The 11,076-nt window shown below is 41.8% G+C and overlaps 1 pseudogene; it reads right to left on the bottom strand.

The window, feature by feature from the left end:
• Window positions 1-1,548: 1,548 nt before the first annotated feature.
• Window positions 1,549-4,651, bottom strand: LOC116476356 (apoptosis-inducing factor 1, mitochondrial-like; annotated as a pseudogene).
• Between the last annotated feature and the right edge of the window lie 6,425 nt (window positions 4,652-11,076).

Below are 11,076 nucleotides of genomic sequence, written 5' to 3'. Positions count from 1 at the left end.
CTTCACCGAAGACATATGGATGCCAATAAGCACGTGAAAAGATGCTCAATATCACTAGTCATTAGGGAAATCAAAATTAAAACCATAATGAGATATCACTACATACCTATTATAATGGCTGTAACTTTTCTTTTTTTTCTTTTTTGAGATGGAATTTTTCTTTTGTCACCCAGGCTGGAGTGCAATGGCATGATCTTGGCTCACTGCAACCTTTGCCTCCCAGGCTCAAGTGATTCTCCTGCCTCAGCCTCATGAGTAGCTGGGATTAATAAAGGCACCTGCCACCACACCCAGCTAATTTTTGTGTTTTTTTAGTAGAGACCAGGTTTCACCATGTTGGCCAGGCTGGTCTTGAACTCCTGACCTTAGGTGATCAGCCTAAATGGCTGTGGGCTGTGATATTTAAAATTGGCAAATATAAAGTGCTCAAAATGATGCTGAGCAATTGGAACTCTTTTCAATTCCTAGCACGAATATGAAGTATACATCCACCCAATTTGGAAAACAGTCTTGCAGTTTCCTTAAAATTAAACATACATTTACCATACAATCCAGCAATTCTAAGTGAAACAAAAACTTAGGTTCACATAAAAACCAGTAAAAATGTTTATAGCAGCTTAATTCATAAACACCAAAAACTGGAAATAATCCAAATATCAATCTACTGGCAAAAGGAAACACAAAAACTATTGTTTTTCAATGCTAAATTAGGTAATGTCTGGATATATATTAAAGGCTCCGAAGTTTATTAGATGAACAAGTCTATTCTATCTCGCGTTAAACTGTAATCTTAGTTTTAAAACACTATTGTTTTAGAAAGTAATGTTTGCTATTTTGTTTTTATTTTCTCATTCCAGTGAACTATCAGTTCTCTTCAAGGAAACAGTGAGAAGAAAACAAAGCTGAAGTCTGGCAAATGTGTGAGACTGAAATATCTATTAGGCCAAAAAAGATTGTGAGACAGATTACTCCAGATGAGACAGCCAGTCATTGGCACTAAGCAATTTCAGCTGTGTCCTAGATACCAAAAGTAAAGTCAATACTGGAAACATCGTTTATTCAAAAGCCCACAGAAGGTTCTCACACAACCCTCACAATGCATATCTGTTTCCCAATCTTTAGTCAAGAGCTGCATGCAACATATTCTGAGAAAAACAGGCCAACGGCCATTTTAAAAACATTATATGTGAATCACTCAAATTTCCAACATGCCTAGGAAGAAGTCTAAAACTACGTGGTTTACAAGAAATGCTTGTGAAATGTTATCTCGGTCACCCCTAAGTTTTAATGTCATTTTTTTGTGAAGTGTTTTATTGTTTAATGTTTAATGTCTAATTCCTAATTCTTTAACTGTTTTTAGAAGAATCAGATTTTTTTCATGATGTGAAAATTAAGAATTTGCCTACATGGTTGAAAACATTCACAAGAGACTTGATTACTCACATTTATATACACAGAGAAAGTTTACTGAATTTTTAAAAAATGCTCCTTTACCCATGCAACCCACTCTCAGGGACACTGAAGGGCTTGTCTATTCCACTGTGGGCTTCAGTTTTCATGAATGTTGAATAGTTTGGCCACTTCTTTGAGATCTTCAAGTTGCTCACCATCCTCAGTGGTCTTCCTTGCTATTGGCATTCAGTTAAAGATGTTCCATATAGCATGATCCCCATGACCACTTTGTCCCTGGGATCAGAAATGTGACCTTTGCCGTAGTCCTCTCCTTGGAGAGGAGGCTTGGAACTGCAGGGGTGCTGGGAGGAAGAGTAATTTCTGAGGCCTCATACTCTGTTTCACTCTCTGATCGGGTAACAGCTCCTGATTGCTCTGTCGCAGATTTTGGGTTGTCTTGCACAGCTGCTTTTGAAAAAACACCAACTGTGGGCCAATAGCTTTATACACAGCATCAGGGCTCAAATCATTCCAGAACACTGATGCCAGTACGCCTTAGCAGCTCCAGTCATATTTTCTCCAGCCAATCTTCTGCTCACAAAAGCATAATCATGGTGCTCTAACCACCTCCTCCCCAGATTTATATCATAGAAGCATGCAGCATCTCCTGCCACCCAGATGTTTGGGCATGCGTATAGCTCTACATTTACCCAGAAGCCACAAAAATCTGGGTCTATTTCCAGCCCACAGTTCTCGGCCAACTCAGCACTGGGCTTCAGGCTTACGGCTGCTGCTATGTGGTCAGTTTCTACCTTCCCACCATGTTTCAACGTGATGAGTAACTTGCCACTGCTGACTCCAACCGGTTGAACAATAGCAATGGGTATCATCTTAACCCCCTCTCGTCTGACTTTTTCCATGGTTCAGTTGCAGAGGGATTTGCAGAAGACCTTTCCCATATTTCCTTTCTCAGAAAACAGTTGAATCACTTCTGTGCCCAAGGCTCCAACCCTTTCTGCCAAGAGCACAGGCCAGTTAACCACCAAGCAAGCCCCCACCGATAAAACCATAACTGACTTGACTTCCATGAAATATTCTCCAGAGTCCTAGAGTCTCCAGTCTTTCTAGAGAGTGTTGCTCTGCTCTTCACCTCTGATCCAGCCTCATCAATGTCAGACAGACTTCTTGGAGGACCTCTTGTTGCAATCAAGCAGTTTTCATAGGCTATTTGGGAGCCATCGTTATGTTTCACTGTGTTGCCTCTCACTTTCAGCTATACCATCTTCTGCCTGGTGAGGATGGCCACAACACCATTCTCAATGTGAGGCAAGTCCTGGGCAGAAACACAGAAAGAGGTGGCTGGAAATACATGCTTCTCTCTTTTTCCATTCTACTGGCTGAATCACAGTGTTTTATGACATCTGAGTCATCTGAAAATGACAGTTCTTTTGGAATTTTTGTTTTTCACTTTTATTTTAGGTTCAAGGGTACACGTGCAGGTTTGTTACATAGGTAAATTGGATGTCACAGAGGTTTGGTGTACAGATTATTTCATCACTCAAGTAATAAGCATAGTACCCGATAGTTTTTCAATCCTCACCCTCCTCCCACCCTCCACCTTCAAGTAGGCCCCAGTGTGCATTATTCTCTGCTTTTTGTTCATATGTACTCAATGTTTAGCTCCCACTTATAAGTGAAAACATGTGGTATTTGGTTTTCTGTTCCTGTGTTAGTTCACTTAGGATAGTGACCTCTAGCTCCATCCATGTTGCTGCAAAGGACATGATTTCATTCTTTTTATGGCTATGTAATACTCCATGGTGTATGTATATGTACCACATTTTCTTTATCCAGTCTACCACTGATGGGCATTTGGGTTGATTCCATATCTTTGCTATTGTGAATAATGTTGCAACGAACATATACGTGCATGTGTCTCACGGTGGAATGGTTTATATTCCTTTGGGTATATACTCATTAATAGGATTGCTGGCTTGAATGGTAATTCTGTTTTAAGTTCTTTCAGAAATCACCAAACTGCTTTCCACACTGGCTGAACTAATTTGCACTCCCACCAACAGTGTATAAGCATTCCCTTTCTCAGCAATCCCACCAGCATCTGTTATTTTTTGACTTTTTAGTAATAGTCATTCTGACCGGTGTGAGATGGGATCTCATTGTGGTTTTGATTTGCATTTCTCTAATAATTAATGATGTTGAGCATTTTTTCATATGCTTGTTGGCCATGTCTTCTTTTGAAAAGTGTCTATTCATGTCCTTTACCCATTTTTTCTTTTTTTTTTTTTTATTATACTTTAGGTTTTAGGGTACATGTGCACAATGTGCAGGTTTGTTACATATGTATCCATGTGCCATGTTGATTTCCTGCACCCATTAGCTCGTCATTTAGCATTAGGTATATCTCCTAATGCTGTCCCCGCCCCCCCCACCCCCCACCCCACAACAGTACCCGGAATGTGATGTTCCCCTTCCTGTGTCCATGAGTTCTCATTGTTCAATTCCCACCTATGAGTGAGAACATGCGGTGTTTGGTTTTTTGTCCTATTTTTTCAATGGGGTTGTTTATTGCTTGTAAATTTGTGTAAGTTCCTTATAGATTCTGGATATTAGACCTTTGTTAGATGCATAGTTTGCAAATATGTTCTTTCAGTAGGCTGTTTACTCTGTTGATAGTTTGTTGTTGTTGTTGTTGCTGTACCATGGTTCTTTTGAAAGAGGAGATTGCATGTATGGCGGCTCAGGATCTTCAGACATAATCACGACCCCGGCCCCAGGATCCCGAACCCAGGTGGCTCTGGCTGCAGCAAAAACAGCACTTCTTCCACCAGTTAGCAGGAAAGGGACATGATTTGGTAAGCTGGCTGGAGGAACTGGCTCTCCATCTAGAGCAGATAATGTGGCCCTTTTTTGCTTCTCTTCTGATGTCAGCCCTAACCCTAGCATTCTTTCATTATATCTTTTTTGGTTTTCCTTTATACTCTTGTAGGCATATGCACCAGCTCCTACTGTTGATAAGCCCACAATAAGGACTTAACGCAGAATTATGTACTCTGCCTCCTGGTGCACCAGAGCTAGCCATTTGTCATGTCATCTGGAGTTCTAGAGGAACATGCCAGTGCTGGAACAAGTTGCCTAGAAGCCAGTTCCTCTGCCTTAGGTTGCAGACGCACACCATCTGCACCAAGGGCACCAGCTTCTGCTTCAAAGCACCCACCACAAGGTCTCCACACCAGAACATTTCAGCAACTGCTACTCGGAACCTCTTCCTTTCGTTTCCTTGGATTCACATCAGACCAACGGGTCAAACACCATTAATGTTTATGTTTTTACACTTAATTTTTTCCCTAATGATTGTGGAATACTGTCAATTTAATTATTCACAATATCCTTGCAAAAGTCTACATTGTATATTAGGAAGTAAAAAGCTAGTCACCTACTTGTTGTAAAAGCTTTGAGGAGACCTACATCTCATCTGTTGGCAGAATCCTAGGGAGATGATTGGCCAAAAAATATAAAAATAATAAAGGACAGAGTTCCAGAATAGAAGTGGAGCTGATGCAAGATGGAAAGATCTCAATCAGAGATGAAGACTGTGAGAATGGTTCAAGTACACATGTTGAGACTGGAGGATTAATTTTCCATCCTAAAAACCATTTACAGAGCAGAATGCAAGTGTATAAAAAAGGATAAAGGAGGTCAGGCACAGTGGCTCACACCTGTAATCCCAGCACTTTGGGAGGCCAAGGTGGGTGGATCACGAGGTCAAGAGTTCAAGACCAACCTGAACAACATGGTGAAACCTTGTCTGTACTAAAAATACAACAAAAGAAAAAAGAAAAAATTAGCCAGGCCTGGTAGCGCACGCCTATAATCCCAGCTATTCAGGAGGCTGAGGCAGGAGAATCGCTTCAACTTGGGAGGCAGAGCTTGCAGTGAGCCAAGATCACGCCACTGCACTTCAGCCTGGGGGACAGAACGAGACTCCTTCCCCCCCCAAAAAAAAGATAAAGGCTGTCACCTGTTGCAGGAGTCTGAATTATGCCAGCTCAGTGGCTGATCTCAGCCACCCACAAAGAGGCACCTTGCCCAGGTAACATCAGCAACTGGGCGGCAGAGAAATGCTCACCATGTCCACAAGAGCATTAGTGCAGCACTGTCATTAGCTCCAGGCTTTAGATTCTTAGAGGACCCCTTCAGGGAGCATTTCAAATCTGACACCCCAACATCAATAAAACAAAGAAGATAAACAGTAGTTTGCATAAAATCGCAAGGACCACCAACCCCATCCCAGACAGAAGGACAAAAGCTAGGTTCGAGCATCCCCTAGAGGATGTGGGGGGTTGAGCTGCAGAGTTCCAGGCTCATTTATATCTGTCTCTTAGTCTTATAATCTTATATGGCCAGGAGCAATAGAATAATATTTATGGTTACATAGTATTCAGCAAAAAGTAGACAGCTCATTCAGTTATTTACTTTGACTATAAACATGGTAAACAGTTCTCAGAAAATGTCTCTCAAAATGACCTTGGCTTTTAGTCTCCACCAGAAGAACTTCAGATTTCAAAAGGGATAGCATCCAATGTTAAGTTTCCCTTGTCACTTCTTACAATTTCTTATCAGGTTGGTGCAAAAGTAACTGCAGTTTTTGCCATTGACAGTAATGGCACTACAGGAGGCTGAGGCGGGCGGATAACCTGAGGTCAGGAGTTCGAGACCACCCTGACCAACATGGAGAAATCCCGTCTCTACTAAATATACAAAATTAGCCAGGCGTGGTGGCGCATGCCCAGCTACTTGGGAGGCTGAGGCAGGAGAATCGCTTGAACCCAGGAGGTGGAGGTTGCGGTGAGCCAAGATCGCACCATTGCACTCCAGCCAGGGCAAAAAGAGCAAGACTCTGACTCAAAAAAAAAAGAGTCACAGGTAATCAACCATATTTTGCCAAGTTGAAAATGTATTTGCTGAGAGCACAAGATAAACAGAATAAGTTAATACTCTAATCCCGTCTTAAAAGTCAACTACAGGCCAGGCATGGTGGCTCATGCCTGTAATCCCAGCATTTTGGGAGGGTGAGGCAGGTGGATCATTTGATCCTGGGAGTTCGAGACCAGCCTGGGCAACATGGCGAAACCCTGTCTCTATAAAAAAGTAGCCAGGTATGGTTGCGTAAACCTGTGGTCCCAGCTACTTGAGAGGCTGAGGTGGGAGGATCACTTGAGCCTGGCAGGTGGAGGCTGCACTAACGTAATTGCACCACTGCACTCCAGCCTGGGCAACAACAGCGAGACTTTGTCTCAAAAAGAATAAAAATAAAAAATAAAAACTTAGGACTCCTAATTCAAGCCAACTTAGGATCTCTCCACAAATAACACAGCAGAGGTTTTTCAAGTGTGGTTAACTTTCTCCTTGTATTTATTGGATAAAATCATACAAGTAAATGCAAGCATAATTCTCTGGATGGAATAATATTTTAGAAATAAAAATGGAGTGTCTCATATTGCCAAAATAATTTGAAATTAATTGTAAATTGCATCCCTGTTCTAAAACATCATGTTTAGAAATATGAATCAACAGAATGACTCTTTTTTTTAATGGCTAAAACCAACAGAAGAGCAACTCAGTTCCATTTTGAGGAGGTAGGATATCATAGGGGTTAAGGATAGTCTTTGAGGTCAGTAGATTTGAGTGGAAATCCTACCTGTCAGAAGCACCTCAAACCATGTGTGTCTTCTTTAACAATTTACTTCTTTCCTTTAAGCTTTACTTTCCTACCAGTAGGAAGACAATATTAATAACTACCTCATAGCAAAGCAAGCCAATTAATCTATATGAACCATAGTTCCTCCTGCTGTAAAAATGGACTGTTCATACTGACCTCAGAGGCTTACTGTTCAAACTTCACAAAAAACCTGCTAAAACACATGAAATGTCAATAACTACATAAATATCATAATTAAGTTGCTTCATATTATTTGTGGAACATGGTGGTATATAAATTAAGTAATTAAATATATATAAGTATTAACAACAATTAGTCTGGGGAGTTATCTAGTCAATTCTCACACCAGGGTCTTGGGCTCTTACACTGATTGGAAAACCACATTTGGACATGGCTTGATATACAGGATCTTTGCCTTTATATCACTGAGCGAGCTTGTTGTGGAGACAAATGTCCAACAGGCATAAACAGACAAACTCATTTCCCTTCATATCTGCACAATCTGAATACAGGTGGGCAAGTGAGGTCAAAACGTGGCTGAACCTTGGCACTATTCTTGCCTCATTGGTTTTCAGCCCAGGTTTCTTAAGAAAGCAAGCTTCTTCTAGGCCAGGCGCGGTGGCTCACGCTTGTAATCCCAGCACTTTGGGAGACCGAGGCGGGCGGATCACGAGGTCAGGAGATCAAGACCATGGTGAAACCCCGTCTCTACTAAAAATACAAAAACATTAGCCGGGCGTGGTAGCGGGCGCCTGTAGTCCCAGCTACTCCGAGAGGCTGAGGCAGGAGAATGGCGTGAACCCGGAGGCGGAGCTTGCAGTGAGCCGAGATCGCGCCACTGCACCCCAGCCTGGGTGACAGAGCGCGACTCCGCCTCAAAAAAAAAAAAAAAAAAGAAAGAAAGAAAGCTTCTTTTTTATTGCATCATCTCAGCGTCTCAAACCCCAGAGTGCAACATTTCTAGAGATTTCTGCACAACAAGGACTTTTTTTCCACACAAAAGCAATGTCTCAAACTTTTGCTGCTATTGTTCTGACAGACTCCTTATATGTTTTTCTCCTTCACAGACCAATGCTAAACTCGAAGGTGGCTTATTTAAACATTTTTTACTCACCTTATTAATATCCAGTGGAAATTATCTAGCATTGCCTTTCAAAGAAAATTCTATTAGTGTCGGGCAACAACATGCTCTGCAGTTTAAATGCAACTTTTAAGCATTTCAGAATTGATGCTTAAGTAATCACAGGATTTGCATTTTAAAACTTATGCTAGCATAATGGAGTAAAAGGGAAGCACAATATCTGTGTTCTAGTCCTGATAATCATCACATTCTACAAACTTCAGTTTCCTTATCTACAAATGGATTTTTGCCAAGATCTAATGTGCGCGCACACACACACACATGCACACTCCATATCCTTGGGTCCCGTGGGTCCCATGGGTTCTGCATTCATGGATTCAACCAATTGCAGATCAAAACTATTCAAAAAAAAATTATGTCTGCACTGAACATGTACAGACTTTTACTTGCTTGTCACTATTCCCTAAACAATGCATGATCATAACTATTTACATTGCATTTGCATTGTATGAGGTATTATAAGTAATCTAGAGATGATTTAAACTATATGTGAAGGGCCGGGTGTGATGACTCAACGCCTGTAATCCCAGCAATTTGGGAGGCGGAGGTGGGTGGATCAACTGAGGTCAGGAGTTCAAGACTAGCCTGGCCAACATGGTGAAACCCCGTCTCTACTAAAAATACAAAAATTAGCTGGGTGTGGTGGCAGGAGCTACTCAGGAGGCTGAGGCAGGAGAATAGCTTGAACCTGGGAGGCGGAGGTTACAGTGGGCCGAGATTGTGCCATTGCACTCCAGCCTGGCAACAAGAGTGAAACTCCATCTCCAAAAAAACAAAATAATAAAAATAAAATAAGGTATATGTAAGGAATGTGCATAGGTTATATGCAAATACTAAACCATTTTATATCAAGGACTTGTGTAGCAGCAGATTTTGGTATCTGCACGACATCCTGGAACCAATCCTCACAGATACCAAAGGATGACAATATAACATAAATGTGCTTTTGTATACAAAGGTAAGGTTAAAAGGGGTTTGGTTATCTATAAAATTTCCAAATTGCTTTTCAAATACCACAAATTATTTCCCAAGTAGTTATGATAATAATGCATGGGGGAGAAAAAGCCACTTGCAAACATCAGAATTCATGTTTTTAGCACCAATTGCGGTAATTGTGTCTCTGTCCCTGGACCAGGAAATGTAAAGCTGAATTATATACCCACCTACCTTCAAGAAGCTCAGGGCACGTCATAAACATTATCTCTGGTATTGCTGTAGATACTGCAAAGGTTTGCAAGGATTGCAAACAAACCATCTATTCCTTAGGTAGCAAGATGAACCATAATAAAGGACTTAAAAACGTCTAGAACTTTCACAATATTTCTTCTGCTTGACCTCTCCATTACGGAGCAGTACACATTAATTTCAAGAGGATCTTCCCGTGAATTATCTGGCACACCCTTTTTTCCACCCTCATGATTAATAAAAGGCATTCTATGGATGTTTTATAGCAGTTCCAAGAAGGAACAACTCATCTGGCCTGTGCCTGAGAGCTGACCGTGAAAGGCCTCAGGACTAGAGAAATGGCCTGGGATCTTCACCTTTCAGCAGGACAGCTTCTAGGGAATCCCTTTTTTTTCTGTCCACCGTTCATTTTGACCGTCTGCTGCTTTATCCTCCTTACCCTACTCATCGCCTGGGGAGTGGGAAAAGGGATTGTTATGAATTGATTTATGTCTCCCCAAAATTCATATGTGGAAGCCCTAACCCTGTGATGCTATTGTATTTCAAGATAGAGTCTTTTTTTTTTTTTTTGAGACAGAGTCTTGTTCTGTTGCCCAGGCTGGAGTGCAGTGGTGCAATCTCGGCTCACTGCAACCTCCGCCTCCCAGGTTCAAGCAACTACCCTGCTTTGGCCTCCTGAGTAGCTAAGATTACGGACATGCACTACGACATCCAGCTAATTTTTGTACTTTTAGTAGAACGGGGTTTCACCATGTTGGCCAGGCTGGTCTCGAACTCCCGACCTTAGGTGATCCGCCTGCCTGGGCCTCCCAAAGTGCTAGGATTACTGGCATGAGCCACCGCACCCAGCCACAAGAGAGAGTCTCTAAAGCGATAATTAAGGTTTAATATGACCATAAGGGTGGGGCCCTAATCCAGCAGGATTGCAAATGCACACAGAAAAGGGCATGTGAGGACACTGTGATAAGGCAGCCATCTGAAGGCTGAGGACATAGACTTGGGAGAAAGTAAGGTGCTGACACCTTAATCTTGGACTTCCAGCCTCCAAATAAATGTCTATTGTTTAAGCCACCCAGTCTGTAATATTTTGTCATGGCAGTCTTAGAAGACTAATACAGGGGATTCACTAGGCTTTGGAGTCAAAGTGTTCTTCTGACAGACACAAACAGCTCCTCTGTTTTCAGCCCCAGGCCTGTGCCACCATCTCCATGGAAGCTGATGCCTTCAGTTCCTCTGGGCTGCAGAGCAAGTGGGCAAACTTTGCATTGGTATCCCACAAACCTTAGGCAATTAGCTATTAATATCACCCTTTTCCTCTCTGCTAAATCAATTTCTATTCTTATTTCTTGTGATTTATAGCTAATGGCACCTCTTAATGCCATCAAAACTGAAATTCCACCCGTAATCCCACCTACTTGGGAGGCTGAGGCAGGAGAATGGCTTGAAACCTGGAGGCAGAGGTTGCAGTGAGCTAAGATTGTGCCACCGCACTCCAGCTTGGGCAACAGAGCAAGACTCCATCTCAAAAAACAGTAATAAATAATAAGTAATAAAGTTCCATGTCACCAAACTGAAGCTAAGTTATACATATGAACTTTCAAGAAATCAGGAGAGACAG

Source organism: Hylobates moloch, unplaced genomic scaffold (genome assembly GCF_009828535.3).
Source record: "Hylobates moloch isolate HMO894 unplaced genomic scaffold, HMol_V3 SCAFFOLD_2, whole genome shotgun sequence".
In the NCBI taxonomy this organism is placed as follows: domain Eukaryota; kingdom Metazoa; phylum Chordata; class Mammalia; order Primates; family Hylobatidae; genus Hylobates; species Hylobates moloch.
The sequence above is the reverse complement of the archived record's forward strand: the minus strand, read 5'-3'. Positions and strand labels throughout refer to the sequence as shown.